The 22,692-nt window shown below is 42.0% G+C and overlaps 1 protein-coding gene across 1 annotated transcript in view; it reads left to right on the top strand.

Moving 5' to 3' along the window:
• Nucleotides 1-22,692, top strand: part of LOC135221411 (post-GPI attachment to proteins factor 2-like) — a 300,470-nt gene that overhangs the window by 110,241 nt on the left and 167,537 nt on the right. The window lies entirely within an intron of this gene.

Genomic DNA, 22,692 nt, shown 5'->3' with positions numbered 1-22,692 from the left:
GGTTACGACGGGTTCGGCTTACGACGTTCCGAGGTTTAAGGTGCTTTTCAATTATATTCATCAGAAATTATTTCCAGGGTTACGATGCCTACAACGCTCATCTGGCAGAAGAAATATGACACCAAAAATGCAAAATAATCAATATTTCAAGGTTTTTTTTTTTTTATCCATAATGCAATAAGAATGCAGTTTACATAGTTTTCAATGCACCCAAAGCATTAAAAGTAAGGTTTTCTTAGCATTTTTGGTGATGTTCCGGCTTACGACGATTTTCGGGTTACAGCGCGTCTCAAGAACGGAACCCCCGTCGTAACCTGGGGACTGCCTGTATTATGATATTCTGTAATCATATTAGAGCGAATTTACTTCTGTATGTTAGCGAGATGTATTGCTTGTCTTTTCCTCATTGGCATGATGAAGTTCAGGCCGAAACAAAAATAAATAGCATAAAGCAAGCGAATGTCAGAGGTGAAACTCGAACGTGTACTCTTTTGTGTTTCTGCACACTTTGCTTGGTGGTAAGCTGAGAACCTTCCCTCCTGCGACTCATGGAATTTCTACAGATGCCATTGCTCACAATTTCTTTGACAATAATCATCAAAATTTACAATAATAGAAGAAATATTGCATTTTCTTGTAAGGATCAATGTTTTTGGCTTATTGAGTTACGTTTACTAATTACCCTGTAACTACGAAAGGTATTGGATTTTTTACTAAATATTTCGTATACAGACTCTCCATTACCATATGAAGCTCCATGAATTTTTTTATGACTGCATTTTTCGCCCTGTACAGTGGACCCCCCATATTCGCGTTCTCCAGATTCGCGGACTCACACATTCGCGGATTTCTCTCGGGAACGTTTCCCTGCATTATTCGCGGAAAATTCGCGCATTCGCGGTATTTTTCTATGATAAATATCCACAAATTCCTGGTTTTTTTGATGAATTTCATCATAAAATGCACTTTTCGTGATAAAACTAGTAAAAAATCCATGTAGGAAAATTTTTAGTGGGTTTTTCTTGAGTTTTATCTAATAAAATAGGCTGTTTTTAGCATTTTTATAGGGTTCCAAACATTCGCGGATTCTAACTATTCACGGGGGGGTCTGGTATGCATCCCCCGCGAATACGGGGGGACCACTGTACCCCCATATATACGGGTTCCGGCTGGCCCCCTTAACCCTTGCTTTATGGATTCGGGATTGATTCCAACATAGAAGTTGTCACTTCTCTTCTGCCGTCTTTTTCTCTACAAAGACGTGCTCCCGAAAGACTTCCAATTACTTGGTCCCTGAATAGAGTACTCAAACTTTAATGTACTCCTCAGTTCAACGGACCTGATGTAACTATCACTTGCATGCTTCAAAAAGCGATCCTCCTGGTAGCATTAGCGTCAGGAGCCTGTACGTATTTGTGAATTGGGCTCTCTTAGACGTGGACGATATATCACACAAAGTGCTGATAACCAATTATTGTTGTCCTCTGGGCCATCATTCGTGGCTAAGAATGAGAATCCTTTAAAGAGGAAATTTATTCATGTAAAAAAACTCAATTTAGCAGACAAAACATTATGCCCAGTTCAGGTACTTAAGGTTTACCTAGAGATCACGGCAAATGTTTCAGAAGGTCCAATTTTCCTACATCCTAGCACGAACAAACCAGTCTCTCTTCAAGGGCTAAGAATAATTTTTGTGGCCCTCATTAAAAAGGCTAACCCACATTCCATTCCTAGATCACATGATATTAGGAAAATAAGCAGATCATTGGCCTTCTTCAGAAATGTATCATTCGAAGAGATCTCTGAATGTACTGGGTGGTCATCAGACTCAGTATTCTTAAAACTACTACCATGAGCTGGAACAAATTTGACTGCACTGTGTATCAGAAGGTGGTATGGTTAGTCCTGACCCCATAGGCGCCACGACAGAAAACCAGGGATCTCCCTAACGGGTGGGTATGTTGACTATTGCTGGGGGAGGTGCGTCAAAATTGCAACTATATCCAGCATGCTTAGGTAAGAATCCATAAAACTTTAAACTAAAAGTATATCCTATTTGTAATTCATTGTCTTTTTTACTGAAACTAGTGGCTTGACATTGGACCTAAGATGATTTAGTTTTAAACTTTGAAATATTTGGGATGAAAATTTTGAGATCCTAAATATACCAGAGAAAAAACTAGCATGGAATGCTGAAGTTACTACCCTCAGCTCGATCACCCCCCAAGGGCGTCGGTATAAGCACTAGGGCGAGTGGAAGCCACTTCTCACAGGACTTCTGCCAATTAGAGGATTCCTTTCAAATTCCCTTCCATGGCGAGAGCCGTTACAACGGCTACCCCCTCTGCCTTCCGCTCGCTACTACTACTACTACCACGCCGCCATCTTCATTCCTGGAATAGACACCCAAGCTTGGACTGGCTAAAAGGTGGGGAAAGGAAGAGGGACGGGTTCACCGGGAGACACAGGTCTTCCCCCAGAAATAGAATTTTCCTTTGTCAAAATCCCTTTTCTGGGTTCGACCTGTGTCTGCCAGTGAAAAAGTATTAGAGAATTGCCATCCAAGCTTACCAGATATCAAACAAATTATATAAAAGGGATAATGAAACCTAAGGTTCTTCAAAGAATAAATTTAATGAGCCGTAATAAGACGGACAACTTAACTGACTAATTAAAACTAGGGCTTAAACTAGAGCTTAAAACTAGTAATAACAAAACAATATAATGGAATGGCATCTGAAGCAATATACAAGGAAGTATGTACAGAGCAGGTAAGTGATACCAATATGGTCTCAAGGATATATACAAGTTCCAGTGACGGAATGGTAAACAAACCAGCCCGGCCCGGAAGAGGGAGGGTTGGCTGGGAATATGAGCGAGGCAGGTAGGAAGGAGAGAGTAAAAGGGATAAAGGGCTAAGGAAAGGAGTTGTTAAGGCTTGGACATTCGGGGGAGACTATGCTGTCTGCAGCCACTGTTGAGAATTTAAGGGCCTCTAAGTTTTTGAGATAGTGGTGTTTAAATACTGTTGGAGATTTCCAACCCGTATATTTCTTCAGGCCATCGAAATTCATATTTTGAAAATAGTTAATCGAGGTAGCCACTGTTCGGATGTCATGGACGTGTGGGACTGAATCCGGGTTGGCCTGTTTAATAAAATAGAGTATTTGTTGTCTAATACCTTTCAGGGAAATCGTACCACCTTTCTCTCTAATAAAAAGGGGACCTGAAGATTTTTTGGAAGTCCTGACCAGGTAGGATTTAAGGGTAACGACAGGACACAATGATGTGTCTTGTGTAAGAGGAATAATTTTCCATGGGGCCCACCTGTTCTGTGGGTCCTCATTCTTAGCCAAGAACTTCTGATCCGGGGAAAGTAATACTTCACCCGACGGGAGGAATTCGATATGATCTGGGTTTCTAGAGAGAGCCGAGAGTTCAGATATTCTGGCACCTGAGGCCAAACTCATTAAGAATAAGGTCTTTCTGAGAAGGGTTATGTATGAACATAGTTCATTATCAGTGTCTGAGGCTAATTTAAGTACATCATTCAAAAACCAGGAGACCGTATGAGGGTGGTCTACTGGTCTCAGGCGGGCACATGTTCTTGGGATTGAAGAGAAGTACGAATCTGACAAGTCAATATTAAAGCCAAGCTGAAAAATCTTCCTTAAGGCAGATTTGATTTTAGTAATGGTACTAGCGGCTAGGGCTTTCTCAAATAGAGTTCTAAAGAACGAGATTGCCAGATTTGTAGTCATGTTTTGAGCATCCGAATCTCTTAGAAAAATGGCCAATTTCTTTACTGCTGAATCATACTGCCTGAGCGTTGACTCTCTTTTATCTGATTCTATGAATAAGATGTTTAGTGGATCAATACTAGCATCCTTTTGGGCTGCAAACTTCATGAAGTCCATAAAGTAAGGGCACTCAGAATTCTTGAGGAAGCTGACACAGTCCGAGTTTGTACTACTTGTGTCAGTTCTGGATGGGGGATCCGTTTGGGCCAGAGATTCAGTTCTAGTAGAAACGGAAACCAGTTGCTTTTTGGCCAGTTGGGTGCCACCAATGCTACCTGTCCTGTGAAAGATCTTAGTTTGTGCAGGACTTTCATCAGCATATTCACTGGTGGAAACAGGTAAATCTTCTGCCAATTGTTCCAATCTATGGCCATAGCATCTGTGGCGTAAGCTAGAGGCTCCAGGTTGGGAGCCACGTAACATGGTAGTTTGTGATTGGATTCTGTGGCGAATAGATCTACTTGAAGGTCCGGGATTTGATTGCAAATCCAACGGAATGACTTCATTTCCAGGGACCACTCCGACTCCAGCCGAGTTGTCCTGGAAAGTGAGTCTGCGACGACATTCTTTACTCCTGCCAGGTGAGTGGCTGACAGGTGCCAATGATTTTTCGTTGCTAACGAAAAAATCGCAATCATTACATGATTTAGTTTGCTTGACCTGGAGCCTCCTCTGTTTATGCAGTGGACTACTATTGAGCTGACCGAGACTAACCTTATATGAATGTTTCTGGCTGGAGCCAGTCATTTTAGAGTCAGGAAAATGGCCATTGCTTCTAGAATATTGATGTGGAACTGGCGGAACATCTCCGACCACGTTCCTTGGACTTTCTTGTGTTGTGAATAGCCTCCCTAGCCGCTCAGAGATGCATCCGTGTGGATAGTTAGAGACGGCGGAGAAAATTGTAGTGGTACTGATTTGGCCAGGTCTGGCGTTCCGTCCATGGACGGAGCCTTTTTGTTAAAATGAGTGGAATTATAGAGATCTTGTCCCTGAGTTTGATGTTGGCTCTCTTCCTCCAGACTCAATTGATATCCTTCAGTCTGGCTTTCAATAGGACGTCTGTTACCGAGGCAAACTGTAGCAAACCTAGGATTCTCTCTTGGGTACACCGAGAAGCCTTTTTGTTCTTGAGGAACTGTCTCGTAGCCTTTGCTATCTCCCTGACCTTCTTGGATAGGAGAGATATTTTGTGCTTGTTTAGGTCACATTGGATTCCCAGCCATTGAAAGCAGGAAGCCGGAACGAGCCGAGATTTTTCCTTGTTTATCTGGAAGCCCAGAAATTCCAAGAATTTTATCACCTTGGCTGTTGCTTTGAGACACTCGTCGTCGCTGGCTGCCCAAATGAGCCAGTCATCTAGATAGGCTACTAACATTACCCCTTGAGTTCTTAGCTCTTGAACTATCGTCTCTCCTAATTTGGTGAATACCCTGGGCGCAATGTTGAGCCCGAACAGCATGACTCTGAATGAGTAAGCTTGCTTTCCCAGTTTGAAGCCTAGGTATGGAGAGAAGTTCCTTGCTATCGGAACATGATAGTAAGCGTCTGTAAGATCTATAGAGGTGGTGACGGCCCCATGGGGAAGTAAGGTCCGCACCTGCGAGATGGTCAGCATGCGAAACCTGTCGCATTGAATGTATGAGTTGAGACGGGACAAGTCCAGAATCACTCTTCTCTTGTCCAAGTCCTTTTTTGGGACACTGAACAGACGTCCTTGAAACTTTAGGCGTTTTACTTTCTTTATAGCCTTCTTTCGCAGGAGATCTTTTGCATAGTCTAGAGGGTCTGTTGTCGGAGTCTGGTGGAAACTGATTGGCGGAGGAGGCCCTTTCTCCCATTTCCACCCTAGACCTCTCGAGACTATACTGTGGGCCCATGGACTGAAGGTCCAATGGTCCCGGAAGAGATATAATCTCCCTCCTACCTGCGGGCTCTTACTGGTTGGTTGCATGTCTGCTACCTCTGCCTCCTCTGAAGCTTCTACCTCTTGCTCCGCCCCTTTGCCGGACGCCACCTCTGGCTCTGCTACTTCCGGCATGCCTATTGTAGCCGCAAAATGCACCTCGCGACTCGTAGGAAGGGTTGAAGGCTGGGGAGGTTACTAGGGCTGTTGAGGATGAGGGTTGCTGAGCCGGCAGAGTTTGCACCAGAACATACTGAGCCTTTGATGTTGAAGGCTTACTGACCTGAGAGACCGAAACCGCTTGAACTACCTCCTGAGGATGAGAGGCCTGGTAAGGATGGAATTTCCTTGGCCTCTTCCTAGTTCTGGATTGGTGTCTGGGGTTATCAAACTTCCTTTTGAAAGGAAGTCCCCAACGGACTCGAAGACTCTGGTTGGCTCTGGCTGCCTCATGAAAGACGTTGTTAACTTCGTCTTTCGGGAACAGATTCTCGCCCCATATTGAAGACTATGAATCTGTTAGGTTCGTGCCTTATAGAGGCACCCGTCAGGACGTACTTTCTGCAGGCTCGTCTCGCCATAATAAATTCATACAGGTCCGCTTGGAAAGTCTGTAAGAGAGCTTTCATGAGGACCCGGAACAACTGTTCATCAGTGAAGGTTGAAGCGACCAACTCCGCCGCAGTGACTTGAGTTGATCGACCTTCCCAATCTAGATCTTGCCTCGAATTCCACTTTGACCAAGTGGTCCGGAATCCTGGGTAGCTTCTCTGCAAACAGGGTGGAGGCGCAATCCGGGTTGAGTTTACCTGCCGTAAAGCCGGAGCGTCATTCCAAAACTCCACATCTGCCGGGAAGAGAAGAGAGGTAGCCTCTGTCTCTTTTAGAGCTGGTAGAGGTTTATCCTCCGCCGCTGCTTGCATGGTTAGTTCCGCCACTTTGGATGTACAGGGCTATGGAACTCCTTCTGGGGTCACAAACATCGTGAAGCTACCCCTTATGTGGCGTCAGTTTGGTGTTAACGCAACCCCACTCAGAAAGGGTGCGAACCCATACAGCTTGAGCTTGGTCCCTAGGGAAGATCACTGTCTCCTTCGGGACCTTGTCTACTCTGACTAGCGCATGTTCTGCTAGCCTAACGAATCCGGGGAATGGGAATTGGAGGCCCTCCGGGAAGAACTCAAAATCCTGTACCGGGCGGGTTCCGCACCCCTCGATCGTCAACTTCCCATCTGAGAATGGGGCATGTAATGCTAACCACCACGGGTTGTTATTCTCGAATGGCGGTAGCTTTGACGCATCCGGAACTGTCATGGTCAGAGCTGTAGTTCCGGTTTGAAGGAATCTGGCCATCATTTCCTCCTGGGCTCTGATCCTCTCAGTCAAGGACGTTATTGTCTGGCCTGAGGTATCTGTGCCTGAGGCGAATTGTATTGACTCAAGCCTCTCATCAACTACTTCCCTAACCTTCGACATTAGAAGGTTAGCGAATGCCTCCTGATCAAATCCGGACTCCGCCACCTTGGGCTTGGAGGACTTGGCTCTCGACGCCTTAGGAGGGGGAGAAGATTTAACGGCAGGCTACTTGATAACAGAGGTCAATGGCTTCGGGGCTGAAGACGACCTAGTAGCAGCTGTCGAAGCCGGTTTAGATCCCTTTGGAAGGGATCTCGGTTTTACTGATTTAACTTTGGGAACGACTGAAACCGATCTTTCCCAAGCAGGGGCGGACTTAGAGAAGCCCCAGAAAGAAGAGGAAGAAGGAGTGGGACTTAAGAGACTACCTGCCTAACTTACCTCCCCACCTACCTCCTCCTTGGTGGCCATTGGTTCGCGGTGGAGGCTGATGGCCGCCACCTCTTCCGTCACCATGTCGCACTCTTGGTCCTCCGGGATGGGCAGCGTCACAAGTCTGTTGGACTCGATGATGGGGTTGGCAATGTGCGCTGGAACAGCCATCGTAGCCGTGGCCCCCAGGTACAGCAGGGAGTACAGCTCCTCAGACAGGACATAAGGCTGTCCCGCCACCGCATTCTTTCCAAAACCGCCCACCCAACTCCTGAGAGCCACCCTTGTCTCATGCCAGAGGGCCAAGGTAACCTGTAAGAGAGGGGATTGTATTAACATCCCACTCGGGGAATAGTATCTGCAAGAAATTTCTTAAGATATTGTAACAGAAATTTCATGAAAATGACAAAGTAAAGATACTTACTTTCTCATCAGAGAGAACTGACATGTTGTAGCAGACAGTACATGCGTCAGGGTGCCAGACCATGTATTCCCAAGCTGCATGGCGCAGTTTGCATGCGACCGGCAGACTACATGGCAGCAGGGCTTGATCAGGGTAGCAGGGCACCCTTCCGCTTGGCAACGGACCATCTGTAAGTTGAAAAATTCTTATGAGTATTAAACGCAAAATGCCTGAGTAAACTCCGGCAGGAGCATGCACCTTAACCTAGATATTGGTTCAAGACTTACTCACTAAAATGATTTCAACTCATTGAATGAATAAAAGAAAAAACTCTGGGTGTTTTCGCCTGCTCGGGAATCCATCCTCAGAAAGGTAGAGGTAAGCCCAATGTATGGGGTCTGAGGCACACTGGACCGGAGAGAAGGAAAGACCTAATCTCTAGTCCTGTCGAACTGAATCAGAAGGCTACGAATTGTCATAGTCGTATACCTGAACCATCTACCGTCCCCACCGGAGTGGGGAACTACACGAGAGAACGGAGAGTGAGCTGCGGAAACTTAGTACAATAACTCCGGTGGCGAGTGTGATGCTGAGTCACACTACATCAGACCTCTGGAGATATCTACAGAGTTTTTATATCTATATACAGTGTTCCCCCCGTATTCGCGTTCCTGGATTCGCGGACTCACACATTCGCGGATTTTTCTTTGGAACCTATCTAGAAATTATTCGCGGACGGACTCGCCCATTCGCGGAATTTTCCGACGAAAATAATCACTAATTAGTGTATTTTGATGTTTATTTTCATGACTAAATACATTTTTATGATACAAAAATGATTACTAATTTTTCAAACATTAATTTTGATTAATACTGTATTAGTAAGTTTAATAAGTTTAAATGATATCACATAATAAAAATAATAATTCTCTCTCTCTCTCTCTCTCTCTCTCTCTCTCTCTCTCTCCTCTCTCTCTCTCTCTCTCTCTCTTCTCTCTCTCTCCACAAAGATGTATGTTTTTTATTTTTGTATGAAAATAAAGATATTTTGATTTATTAAATATTAATTTATATTTATTTTACAGCAATAATATCAATTCATTAAAGAAAATACCATAGTGAATTAGTAAGATTTTAGCTTATAAATTTAAAAAATTATGGAAGAATGAAGGAAATCCCAGTCAGATTCTTTCTCTAACTCCAGGTACTAAAACTCAGAAATACGTATCAAGTTAAGTGACCGGAGGGGGAAGGAGCTGATTTGTTGCTGCCATCAAGTGCTCATGAAATTTCCACCCCCCCCCCTCTCTCTTCTCTCTCTCTCTCTCTCTCTCTCTCTCTCTCTCTCTCTCTCTCTCTCTCTCTTTTACTGAGATGAGAGATTTTTATGGGTACATATATGCGTAATATGTTATTAATATTAAATAATAATAATAATAATAATAATTAATAATAATAATAATAATAATAATAACTGTAATTACAAAAATCATATGTGAAAGTATTTTACAAATACTACGATAATCTCTCTCTCTCTCTCTCTCTCTCTCTCTCTCTTCTCTCTCTCTCAAAGCGATGTATGTTTTTTGGATGATGATTTACTAATTTTCAAATATCAGTATTAATGAAACAGCAATAATATAAATTCATTAAAGAAAATACTAAAGTGAATCCAGCAAGATTTTAGTTTATAAATAAAAAGAATATGTAAGAATAAAAGAAAATGCATTTAACCCCGTGTCTTGTTTGTTGAACACGTAGCCAGCTTGGATTTGGTCTGGTTCCAACTGTCAAATCCAGAGGGGATGCGAGTGTTGCCATTCTCCGGATCATTGAAATTCTCTCTCTTTCTCTTTTGCTGATATGAGATAATTTCTATGGTACATGTGTATGTTTATTAATATTTTCGCATAATAATAATAATAATAATAATATAAATATAACTAATCTCAAAATTCACATGTGATAGTATTTTAAAGAAGTACAATAATCTATCCATTTCACTCTTTTAAATAAGGACAACCTCTCTCTCTCTCTCTCTCTCTCTCTCTCTCTCTCTCTCTCTCTCTCTACTCCACACGAGATACTAGCATGAACTAGTGGTAAACTCTCGCCCTCTGTTTGGGCTGGAAGTGATGTATAAGTATATCTTTAAGGACATTACTACATTTTATGGTAAATTAATAATATACAGTACTAGTTTACAAATAATATTACGTTTAATGAGATTAAAACAGTAACAATAACATTCTCTCTCTCTCTCTCTTCTCTCTCTCTCTCTCTCTCTCTCTCTCTCTCTCTCTCTCTCTCTCTATAGTATGTTTATTGTTTTGTAGTGTAAATAAATTATTTACTTATAATAATAATTTTCAAATATTAATAAAGATTAATTAAAATAGCGATTCCAGTCTTTTTATCCACTTGGAGGAACATGGGCGGGGGAGTAAATGAGTTTGATATACGAATTGGTGGAGGGGAGGAAGGAGGAAGCGGAGTCTACGAGTTATTCTCTCTCTCTCTCTCTCTCTCTCTCTCTTCTCTCTCTCTCTCTTCTCTCTCTCTCACTCTCTATCTCTCTCACCATTATTATTCTCTCTCTCTCAGAAATGAATTCATAATTTCACTCTTGAGGGTCAAATATATGATGTTGCCATTGATTGGTCTCTCTCTCTCTCTTCTCTCTCTCTCTCTCTCTCTCTCTCTCTCTTATCTCTCTCTCTCTATTATTTGCTGTAGGTATATATTTTTAATGGTAAAATGTTTAAGATGACTTTAAAATGATATTAATATATAACCTCAAAGATTAATACAGTAATAGGTTAGTAATTTTAGGTATATTTGAAGTAGGATGTTATTAAAGGTATACATTTGGCATCTGAACTTTCAAGATAGGCAGTTATAAGCATTTTTAGTGGTGGTTTTAACTATTCGCGGGTTTTAACTATTCGCAGGGGTGTCTGGTACACATCCCCCGCGAATACGGGGGGAACACTGTATATATATATATCTGGTAACAAGGAGTAATCCCTAAAGGGCTTAGCCTACTCGGAGTCTCATAATCTAGTTGTCATAAGTAATGTCGACGGAAGGAGGCTGAAACGAGCGGAACAGGAGAAGGTAAATCCTATACCTGAACCTGAATGCATCGGGGAGGGGGGTAGGCAACTCCCAGCCTGAATCCATCCCTCCTTGAGTGAGAAGGCGGGGACAACGGAGAGAAGAGGCAACCGAGCGGCGGAGCAGTATAATGTACAATCCGGTGCGCTGCCCGTTGGCTGGTGTGATGCTAGACCACTATCAAGCTGGCGGAGCTATCCATTCGGAGACATAAGGGGATAACCCTAATACCAGTAACCCTACCTCTCCGACCCTTGGGCGAAAAAGCTCTGAAATAAACAAAAATATAAACATAAGCATATACACGATCGACAAAAACTGCCATCCAAGAAAAGGGAAATAAGAGTACTGATATACAACTCGGTTCACGAAGTATGGAAGACCACGCGAAACCGAAACGACAAAAAAGGGGAACGCGTAATGGCGGCGCCCAGCCTCGTCAGCGAAGGCGACGCCAGACAAAACCCTAAATAAAAGAACCACAAGGGTCAAAATCACTCCCTAAATAGTGCCGAACAAAAAACCAGTACTTAACTTGGATGGGGAGGCAGATTGACGATCCATAACTAACAAACACAAGCCAAAAAGGCAGATAAAAACAGAACGCAAAAATAACGTGCAGCTCTCGGAATGGCTATCAAAGGAATGTCGACCGTGACGCTACCTTCGCGGTAGCAGGGAGTGAGCTGTAGCACGGCTCCCCTTTTCTAAAGGGTTTTGATGTGGAAAAGGCTAATTGGAGAGGCTGCTGTGGTAGTGTTTTTCACTCGCCCCAGATTCATACCAACACCCTTTTAGAAAGGGTGAGCGAGTCAGAATATTCTGGCATGTCCAATTTAGCAGTTCTCTGGTATTTTAGCAATAATTTACTTTAGAAATAGCGCTAAAGGAACATATTTCACGGAGCGACACGGCTGAGCCCAGAAAAGCTCTAGTGACCATTCATCAATAAGACTACTAGCACCGCGAGCTATAAGACAGCGTCAGGCAGAGCCGAGCTGGGGAGTGGAGGGGGGAGGGTGTATGGAGGTGTGGTCGGTCGTGATCGCCTGCCCATAAAACCCGATCAGAGAGAGGCACCTACTGGAGGCTGTGTAGCCTACTACTACAGGGGGTAGTAGATTGACTGGCCCATGGCCAGTCGTGATTGGTACAGCGACCGATTGGTTATCACTCTCAAATGGAAGGTCATAGCCTACTACTAAAGGGGGCAGGAGGCGGTAAGCCAACTGTTCTCCTAAAGGAGGCTAGGCCAAGGCGATATACATACCAGACCACCTAAATTAACAATATACAACTAATACAATACAATAATGAGGCATTATGGAAGAGTTGCTAGAGGGACATAAGGTGTAAGGAGAATACCCAGCATGGATCTAGCCTAACCCTCCGAGATCACTATGGATCCAGTCAGGTAGGCCAGATAAACCTCCAAGGACGTCATGGCGTGGACAGTGGGCGCTCAACCAAACCCTCCAAAATCGAAATTCGATCTGGTCAGGCAGGGAGGATAGGTCCAACAATATGACAAGAGAGAGACTCTCTATCCTTGATGTCCTCCCCGTTATCACCATAGCGCGGACGGGGGGAGAGGCCTAAGGGGTATAGGGGTAGGAGCACCAGGCCTACCTTCCAAAACCTAGTCTAGGCCTGGTCGGGTAAGCCAGGGGAGGAAAGCAACACTTCCAACCTCTCAGTGATATGAAAATCATAAACGTGCATAAAATCAAGTACTTATCTGGTTCGCATTAAAGCAATAATGCATGCATGCCTCGCATCGGCAGAGAGAGAGAGACGACTCACTCCTTTACAATGATAAATACGCTAGGCCAGCTAGTAGCCCAATGAAAAGCACATATACAATGCATAATAAAGAATAGGCACAGAGGGGCACAAACACGCTCTTGAGGGGCTGGGGAGAAGCCAGAGGCTAGAATATGAATTAACCAACAATTTAAGAACCCCAGAGGACGTCATGAGCATGTTAGGCCTACCTTAAAAATACGAACCGAAATCCGACTCAGTCGGCAGGTGAATAAAGCACGTAATACGAAAACGGTAACGATAACTGTAATAAAACATAAAAATAAAATTAAAGTAACAATAAAATAACAAGAAATAACTAGTAATAACAACGCATGCGTCTGATGATGCATCCAAAATGGTGGATGAACTAGCGGCATCCCAGTGTGTATTTTAAGAGGGCGAAGGCTAAAAAAGGGATGCATCATAACCATACGAATTACGAAAACACAAAATGGAATACTCAACTTGGGTGAAGAAGCAGGGAGCTCTACAATAGACATGGCTTCGACAAAATAAGGCACCGAGGGAGCAGCTAAGACGCGTGTGAACACACCGAAGCTAATTACAGGAATGAAGATGGCGGTATGGTAGTAGTAGTAGTAGTAGCGAGCGGAAGGTAGAGGGGGTAGCCGTTGTAACGGCTCTCGCTGTGGAAGGGACTTTGAAAGGAATCCTCTAATTGGCAGAAGTCCTGTGAGAAGTGGCTTCCACTCGCCCTAGTGCTTATACCGACGCCCTTGGGGGTGATCGAGCTGAGGGTAGTAACTTCAGCATTCCACGCTAGTTTTTTCTCTGGTATATTTAGGATCTATTTATACTTAGAAAAGAGAACCACAGGAGCTTTTCACCGGCAGACACAGGTCGAACCCAGAAAACAGGTTTTGGTGGAGGTAAAACCTAGTTTTGATAGACGGTGTTGAGTCCTCAAAACCCTCCCACTTCCCCTGACAAAAAACCATGGGATCTGGGTAAAAGGTTCATCCTGCTTTGACCAACAGAGTACGTAATGGATCTTGGTCTGTAAACCGGCCCGATCATAAAACAAGATGGCCAATGCGCATGTACAGTAGTCACTTCTACAGGTTTTGATGTAGGAAACTGGGTAAGGCTTCACTGAAGACAAGATGAAATGCCTTCTTGTCTCTTGAGTCCATTATACTTGTCATAGTGTTTATCGTTATGGCATAATACCCGGCAACAAGACCAGGCTGAAAGATATTTCTTTGCTATTAGTCTGATCATCATGGGGTGCTGGCACACGCCATGGAGGATAAATCCTTTGAGGACTCAACAATGACTACCAAAAATAGGTTTTTCCTACGTCAAAACCTGTTTTAGTGAGTATTGCTCAACAAACAGCCCTGTAAATTAGTAATTTTTCCACGATATATTTAGAGATAAGTTCCACAGATAGCTTGCGATTAACTGGAAGCGTGATTGCTTGGGAGCTACTGTAAATGTATTTGTACATAATCATAGCATTCTGTTTGGAGGAACGTGTCCTGTCATTCTAAACTACCTTTGCACGGTCCTAAAATATGTACTATACAGTAATTATCATTTCAGAAACATCTTAGAACACAACAAAATTTCAGTCAAATATATGTACATTATGTGCAGTATAGTAGACAGTGCACAAAGTTATATTAGGCTAAAGAAAATGTGCATGTCTGAATTATAGGGGATATGTAAGAGTAACAGTTGTAGGTGTAGGTATGTAATGTAAGATGACTTTGATATGATATTAGGGTGTTTTGGGATAATACTTTGAGATATATTTTTGTTTGAACGGTCAAGTTGGATGATGAACTGTTAAAATAGGCAGTTATAAGCATTTAAGGGATGCATATGTGCATATACCTAAGAGTTACAGTAGTAGCAGGGTAATGTAAGATTACTTTGGTTGTTTTGGGATGATGGTTTAGGGTGTATTTTTGTTTGAAACATTGAATTGTAGTATGATAATTTAAGGTATATTTTGTTTGAACTATTGAATTAGACAGTGAACTGTTAAAATACGTAGACAGTTATAAGCATTTTAGTTTAAGGAGCACAGGGCATTTAGCAGTTGTAAGTGGTTTGAGAGGGGATTTTGCAGTTCCGCAGTGGGTTTGGAACCTACCCCTGTGAAAAAGTTTGGGTCTGCTGTCTTGTCATTTATATTATATTTTTCCTGCTGTTGGTTTTAGTTTATCTTATATGATAGTATGTCAGTTAAGTGCAAAGAAATATTAGAAAAAAACATGTATAATTAAAAAAGTTACTGCATCTTCAATCTCCGTAAATTTACATCAATACTTTACAACAAATATACTACTCAGAATTTGTTACAGATTTCAGTTCTTAATTGCTTTGATATTGTGTGAGCTGTAATGAGAATTTTACAAATTAAAATAAATTTAATTTGCCCTCCCCATTTTTATGTGGGAACAGGTTCCAGAACCTACTGAGGAAATGCAAAAATCCCTTGTAAAAATGCTTGTAACTGCCAAATACCTGTACTCCTTAAACTGAAATGCTTATAAGTGCCTATTTTAACATTTCACTGCTTAATTTGATATTTCAAACAAAAATATACTTTAAATTATCATACTAACACAATATAATTTTGAATAAAAATACATCCCAAACCACCCAAAGTAACCTTACATTACAGTACTCTTCTACTACTGTTACTCTTAAGTAGGCTATATACACCATAAAAAATGCTCATAATTACCTGTTTTATCAGTTTGCCAAACTTGACAGTTTAAACAAAAATATACCTCAACCTATGAACCTAGAAAACCCTGATATCATTTCAAAGTCATGTTGCAAAATTAAGTACCAGCCTACAACTGCTACTCTTAAGTATCCCGTATTCTTTGGCTTACGGCATCATTCTGCTGTAATGCACTGGGCGTACATTTTACGTATTGATATTTTCTTGTGTTGCAAAATGATTTTGGAGTGATGTTTACTGTACAGGTACGTATTTTAGGATAGTACTATCGTATAGAGCATATCTAAAATATGTGGGTGGTTTAGAACAACAGGACATGACCTCTAAAGAGAAAGCTATGGTGGTATGCCATGTTAGTATTTTCATGATTACGTACAATTACATTTATGATTAAAAAAATTACTTATACTGCAGTAAGTTCTTGGTTTTTGTCGTTTTGTGGTTAGTCCTAACCATGGAACTATAAACATGGAATAGACATGCATGTATAAATGTATTGACGCTGATTGTCACTGCATGGCGCCATTGGAAAGGGTGGAGAAGATGCTGAATTAAGCTATTAAAGTATAGTCTTGCATGCACTTTTTTCACTCTGTCGTCCTAAATTTTCCACCAGTTGTAATAAATATAGGCACATTGGAAAGTTCTTGAAAATCCCTTTTAAATGCTTATACGTAATTAAGCGTGTAGAAAATATGTAGCTACCGTGTTTTAAGTACAGATATCCAGATATACATTTTACATAGGTTCGGTTTTTTACTCTACTGTTCCAAATTTTTTAATATAAATTTTAATAGATTTATCATCGGTTAAAAACTCTTGAAAAGCACTTTCCAATGAGCCCAATGAAGCACGTATATGTCTCATACAACAGAAATAATCATGCATACCATATGCTGAGACAGTGATTTCATGTCTTTGCCATGGGGTTGTGTAATAAATTTTAGCACTAAAGCCTGTTGAACCCCTTATATTTCATATCCGTCTAAGTATCAAAGTCTGCATTTTATGCACTACCTAAGTTTTATCACCTTGCTATCCAGTCTGTGTCACCTAGGGATTAACCATATCACCATGACACAATGGACTCATTGTAATTAGTATTTGAGATGAATCATACCTACTTTTAAAGTTAGCTATGTCACCCCTCCGATTAGAGTCATCATTCAAACAAAAAATCGAATGGCTGCCCGGATGACTGTCTAGTTTACCTGTTCTGAACTGGCCTTCTCTCTCAGTGGCCACGGTTTAGGAGGGAAAGTTATACAGCAAGGTCCACTTCATGCCCAATTATGGGGGAATTTATCCCCATGTATGACTCTTGGTCTCCTTCAGAGGAATCATACAGGGTAACTTTAATTCTTGTATTACTGCGTACTGTTTGGGACATGGAATCTGCTCAGAAAAGGAAGGAACACTTTCTGCCAGAGCTCTGCCTGGAAGATAGTATACAGTCAGTCTCCAGTTATCGGTGGGGTGCTGATAAGCGAAAATTGCCATTAACCGAAACTTGGCAATTTATGGCGCGTATGGCACCAAGTTTCGCTTAATGGCGCCTCTGTTAGGTATGTTATGGTGCCATAACTCTTATTATCAGCACTTTATGGCGCCAATAACTGAAACTCTGTCCTTACGGCGCCATAAACCGCAGATTTTATGGCGCTAGACAAGCCCCATAAAACCGGATTGCTATTAACCGAGACTGCCAATAACCGAGACTGCCAATAACTGAGGACTGCCTGTATTCTCCTACCCAGCACTTTCTCTGAAACCTTGAACTCAAAGAACTAGTCTAAATCAAGCCTTTCCTTCATAGTTTGCTGCCAGGAACTTCTTGATTAATTAGCGTATATCTGACAAAACACATATGAGCAGGGTTGTGTTTATGGCTAGTGATATGGGCCATCCCACTGGCAAACAGCAGATTATACAGTCTGCAGTAGCAGCTTAGTAGTAAGCAAAGACAAAAAACCATGAGACACTATCAAATGCAATCTGCATATACCTATCAGGTAAGTGGGAGGAGGATCAGTATGAAATGGACTGACATTGTTTTAAGTATATAGCTGTAACAACTGGGTAAAAGATCAATTCATTGGGTAACATTCTTATAGTGGTAACAGGAATTATTGCTGCCATCCCTATAAATCATGATGAACCAAAAGTACCATTACCAGCTTGCCACTTGTTTAATATAGCACTACATTAGCAAATGAAGAAATTTTAATATCAGAAGAAGAAATGGGTTATATAAATGTGAGACCTTGACTTTTGATTAAGCAACAATTACAATAATGGCTGATATAAGGACCTAGAAGTATTGCAGTAATAGTACAGCCTTGTAATGCTCTGGCATTTGCTAGCCTAGTAAATGTTACTTAAAATACCACAAATGATGGTATATAAACTTATTTTGGGTGGCTCTACATTTAAAACTGTTACCTAGTATTTATTTTTACAAGAGCATTCCATTCTTGTAAGTTCAGTTTGAGTTTCTAGAGTATATCGAATATTTGTAGACAAGGATACAGTGAACCCCCCTAATTTGTAGACTCACATATTTGCGCCTTTCTCTCTAGAACATATACCCCTATTATTCATGGAAAATTCACCTATTCGTGGTAGTTTTCTTTGAGATATACACAAATTCTTGGTTTTTTTTATAAATTTAATCATAGAATACACTTTTTGGGATAAAACTATTTAAAAAACCAGGTATAAGAATTTTTAGTGGGTTTTACCTAGAAAAATAGGCAATTTTGAGTGTTTTTACAGGGGTTTTAACTATTCACAGGTTCTAGCTATTTGTGTGGGGGGGTTGTCTGGTACCTATCCCTCTGGCCCAGGCGTCGAAACCCTCGATGTCCAAAGCACCTCCGCCGCAACAGTTCATGCTAGTACCAGCTCCACAGCGCTCGCAATCAACGGCTGCGGCAACTTGGATGTCTTCTCCGGCCTTTAACCCGGCTTACGAAGCCACCGGAGCATTTCGGGGTTATGCTAGGCAATCCGGTGGGGGCAGAGCTTAGGGGTCAGTCCCGCCAGCGGGGTGGACCTAGAGCTAGAGGTGCAAGGGGAGGCAGAGGATATAAACCAACACATAACCAATGAGATGAACCGGGTAGGAGGGAGACTATACCGGTTCCGAGATCGATGGACCTTCAGCCCTTGGGCACACAGTATTGTTTCCAAAGGGCTGGGTTGGAGGTGGATAAAGGGGTCTCCACCTCTGCCGGTGAACTTCTTTCAGACACTCACACCAGATCTGAAAGAATACACCAAAGATATCCTACAGAAAAAGGTTATAAAGAGAGTAAAAAGGGACATCTGTTTACTGTTCCAAAGAAGAATTCTTCCAAAATGAGAGTAATTCTGGACTTGTCCAAACTGAATTCTTACATTCTTTGCGACAAGTTCCGTATGCTGACTGTCTCTCAGGTGCGGACCTTACTTCCCCGTGGGGCCATCACCACCTCTATAGATCTTACAGATGCCTATTATCATGTTCCGATAGTAAGAAACTTCTCTCCGTACCTAGGCTTCCGCCTAGGCACAAAATCCTATGCATTCAAGGTGATGCCTTTCGGCCTCAACATTGCACCCAGGATATTTACGAAACTAGGAGAGAGAGTATTACAAGAACTCCGGAACCAAGGAATAATGCTGGTAGCCTACCTAGACGACTGGCTCATTTGGGCGAACACAGTAGAAGAATGTCGCAGAGCAACAACCAAAGTAATTCGGTTTCTGCAGAGTCTAGGCTTTCAGTTGAATCTGAAGAAATCCCGACTGCAACCAGCAACCCAGTTCGAATGCCTGGGTATTCATTGGGACCTGCAGGACCACAAGCTATCCCTCCCAACCAAGAAGGTCTAGGAGATAGCATCAGCGACAAAACATTTCATCAGGAACATAAAGATATCACGGCGATCTTTAGAAAGAATCCTCGGCTTACTCCAATTTGCCTCGGTAACAGACGTCCTATTGAAAGCCAAACTCAAAGACATCAATCGTGTTTGGAGGAAGAGAGCCAATATACATCTAAGAGACAAAGTCTTATCGATTCCCCTATATTGGTAAAGAAACTTCTTCCTTGGACGAAGTCCAAGAACCTTGCCAAAGCAGTTCCTATGCAATTTCCCCCTCTGCAAGTGACGATTCATACAGACGCATCACTCAGTGGTTGGGGGGGATACTCCCAACACCATATGTTCCAAGGGACCTGGTCCCTCTGCATGTTTCTAACCTTGAAGCGATTGTCCCCTCACAAGAAAAGTCATGTGAGGATAGTCTCAGACAACGCAGCGGTAGTCCACTGCATAAACAGAGGGGGATCCAAGTCACCCAAACTGAATCATGTTCTAGTAACAATCTTTACCTTGGCAGCAAAAAGAAACTGGTTCCTGTCAGCAACACATCTGGCTGGAGTGAGAAATGTTATAGCGGACGCTTTATCCAGGACCAAACCGGTAGAGTCGGAATGGTCCCTAGACATGACTTCGTTTCGGTGGATATCCAGACTGGTTCCAGGTCCCCAGGTGGATCTGTTTGCGACAAGCACCAATCACAAACTTCCTTGTTATATAGCACCCAACCTGGACCCTCAGGCTTATGCCATAGACGCATTAGCACTAGACTGGAACCTCTGGCAGAAGATTTATCTGTTCCCTCCAGTGAATCTTCTGATGAGGGTACTACACAAACTACGCTCCTTCAAAGGGCAAGTAGCTCTGGTAACACCCAGCTGGCCCAAAAGCAACTGGTTTCCGCTCCTGCTAGAGCTGAAACTCCATCCCAGACGGATCCCACATCCGAAGTTGACACAAGTGGTTCAAACACAGACTGTGTCAGCTTCCTCAGGAATGCTACAAACCCTAACTTTGTGGACTTCATGAAGTTTGCAGCTCATAGAGATGCAAATATTGATCCGGATAACGTCATAGAATCTGACAAGAGGGATTCAACGCTTAGGCAATATGATTCAGCTGTTAAGAAATTAGCAGACTTCTTAAAGAATTCAGACATTCTTCAGATGACCCCAAACCTGGCCATTTCATTCTTTAGAACTTTGTTTGAAAAAGGCCTAGCCGCTAGTACTATTACAACAATTAAGTCGGCCCTGAAAAAGATTTTTCAGGTCAGATTTAACATAAATCTAGCAGATTCTTATTTTTCGTCCATTCCAAAAGCTTGTGCACGGCTTAGACCTACAGCCCGTCCACAAAAAGTCACCTGGTTCTTAAACGATGTTTTGAAACTAGCCTCGGGCACCAATAATGAATCCTGCTCTTACATTTCTCTGATGAGAAAAACCTTGTTTCTTACAGTCATGGCCTCAGGTGCCAGAATATCAGAATTAGTAGCTCTCTCCCGTAATCCTGAGAACATAGATTTCCTCCCGTCAGGAGAAGTGCTGCTCTCTCCAGACAGGAGTTTCCTAGTTAAGAATGAAGACCCTCAAAATAGATGGTCTCCTTGGAAGATTATACCTTTACCTCAGGATACATCTCTGTATCCTGTAGTGACTCTTAAGTCATTTTTAGCTAGGTCCTCCTCACGATCCTCCGGCCCATTATTTATCAGAGAGCAAGGAGGTACTATCTCCATACAGGGTATTAGACAGCAAATACTCTACTTCATAAAACAGGCTAACCCAGAATCTTTCCCACATGCTCATGACATTCGGGCTGTAGCCACATCAATTAACTATTTTCAAAACATGAATTTTGATGATCTTAAGAAGTATACGGGTTGGAAATCTTCTCTAGTTCTTAAACGCCACTATTTGAAGAACATTCAAGCCCTAAAAATTTTCTACCATAGCTGCGGGGAGATTAGTCTCTCCGGAGTAGTTTATCCTCTTATTTCATTTTTCGTCCTATTCTTAATACTTTCTCCCTTCTACCTGCCACTCTTGCCACGATGCCTCTCACCTCGGTGGGGCAGAAACAGCCATCCAGAGTATGATGTTCTCCCCTAGGGAGTGTCGAACAGCCTTGGGATGCCCTCAACCCTAGATGTACATATTGTAAATAATGAGTGTATATAAAACTTTACATCATTTGCTAATTATGCATATATAATTAAATTAAGTCATAGTTTAAGATCTAGTCTTAAGTTTAGCTGTTAAGTTTATACACTAGAATTAAGTAATTAAGTAAATTGGTATATATTTAGGACGATTTCATTCTACCTTTTACTAGAATTGAGATTCGTAAGGCTTGGAAGGCATTCTCTTGCATATTTTCACCGGCGAACACAGGTCGACCCAGAAAAGGGATTTTGACGAAGGAAAAATCTATTTCTGGGGAGAGACCTGTGTCGCCCAGTGAAACCCTACCCTGGTTTCCCATCCCTTTCCTTTCCAAGCCAATATTGAAATCCAAATATAGAAGGCTGTCAGATGGCGCTAGCATCAGGCGGTGGCGGGGTGGTCCAAGACGGTGCGGTTGAGACAGCTGTTACGGCACACCCCACATATGTATGTTGATGAAGGAATAATCTAAATGGAAGACGACCTGTGAATAGTGGCTTTCACATGCCCTTTCTTTATACACGACGCCCTCAGGGTGCTCGCGCGAGGGTAGTAACCTCTGCATACCAATGCTAAAACTTTCTCTGGTATATTTGGAAACTATTTATATCAGAAAAGTAGCAAGAAGGACCTTTTCACCGGGCAACACAGGTCTCTCCCCAGAAATAGATTTTTCCTTCGTCAAAATCCCTTTTTTTCTAATTTATTTTATTTTATTTTGTAAAATTATAATTACAACTCACACAATATCATAACAGATAAGAGCTAAAATCATTAACAGATTCTGAGTATATTTGTTGTAAAACATTTACGTAAATTTACTCAGATCGAAGATGCATTAACTTTTTTGGATTATACTTGTTTTTTCTAATAATTCTTTGAACTTTTCATTGCAAAATTACGGTTATAACTGACATACTATCAGAAAGGATAAGAACTGAGACCACCAGCAACCCCTTGGTATATTTATGAACAAATATGTAAAAAGACATCGTAGAGCTAAGATAGTCTAAAATTTGCCTTTGGTAAATTTGTGGGCTATTGAAGTAATGGAACCTGTTTCCACCTGATTTGCTGCTCATATGAGGGTTTCCATCCATTTAAAGGGTACAGATA

This window comes from Macrobrachium nipponense, chromosome 20, assembly GCF_015104395.2.
Source record: "Macrobrachium nipponense isolate FS-2020 chromosome 20, ASM1510439v2, whole genome shotgun sequence".
NCBI lineage: Eukaryota > Metazoa > Arthropoda > Malacostraca > Decapoda > Palaemonidae > Macrobrachium > Macrobrachium nipponense.
Note: the sequence above shows the minus strand (reverse complement) of the source record. Positions and strands in the feature narration are given on the sequence as shown.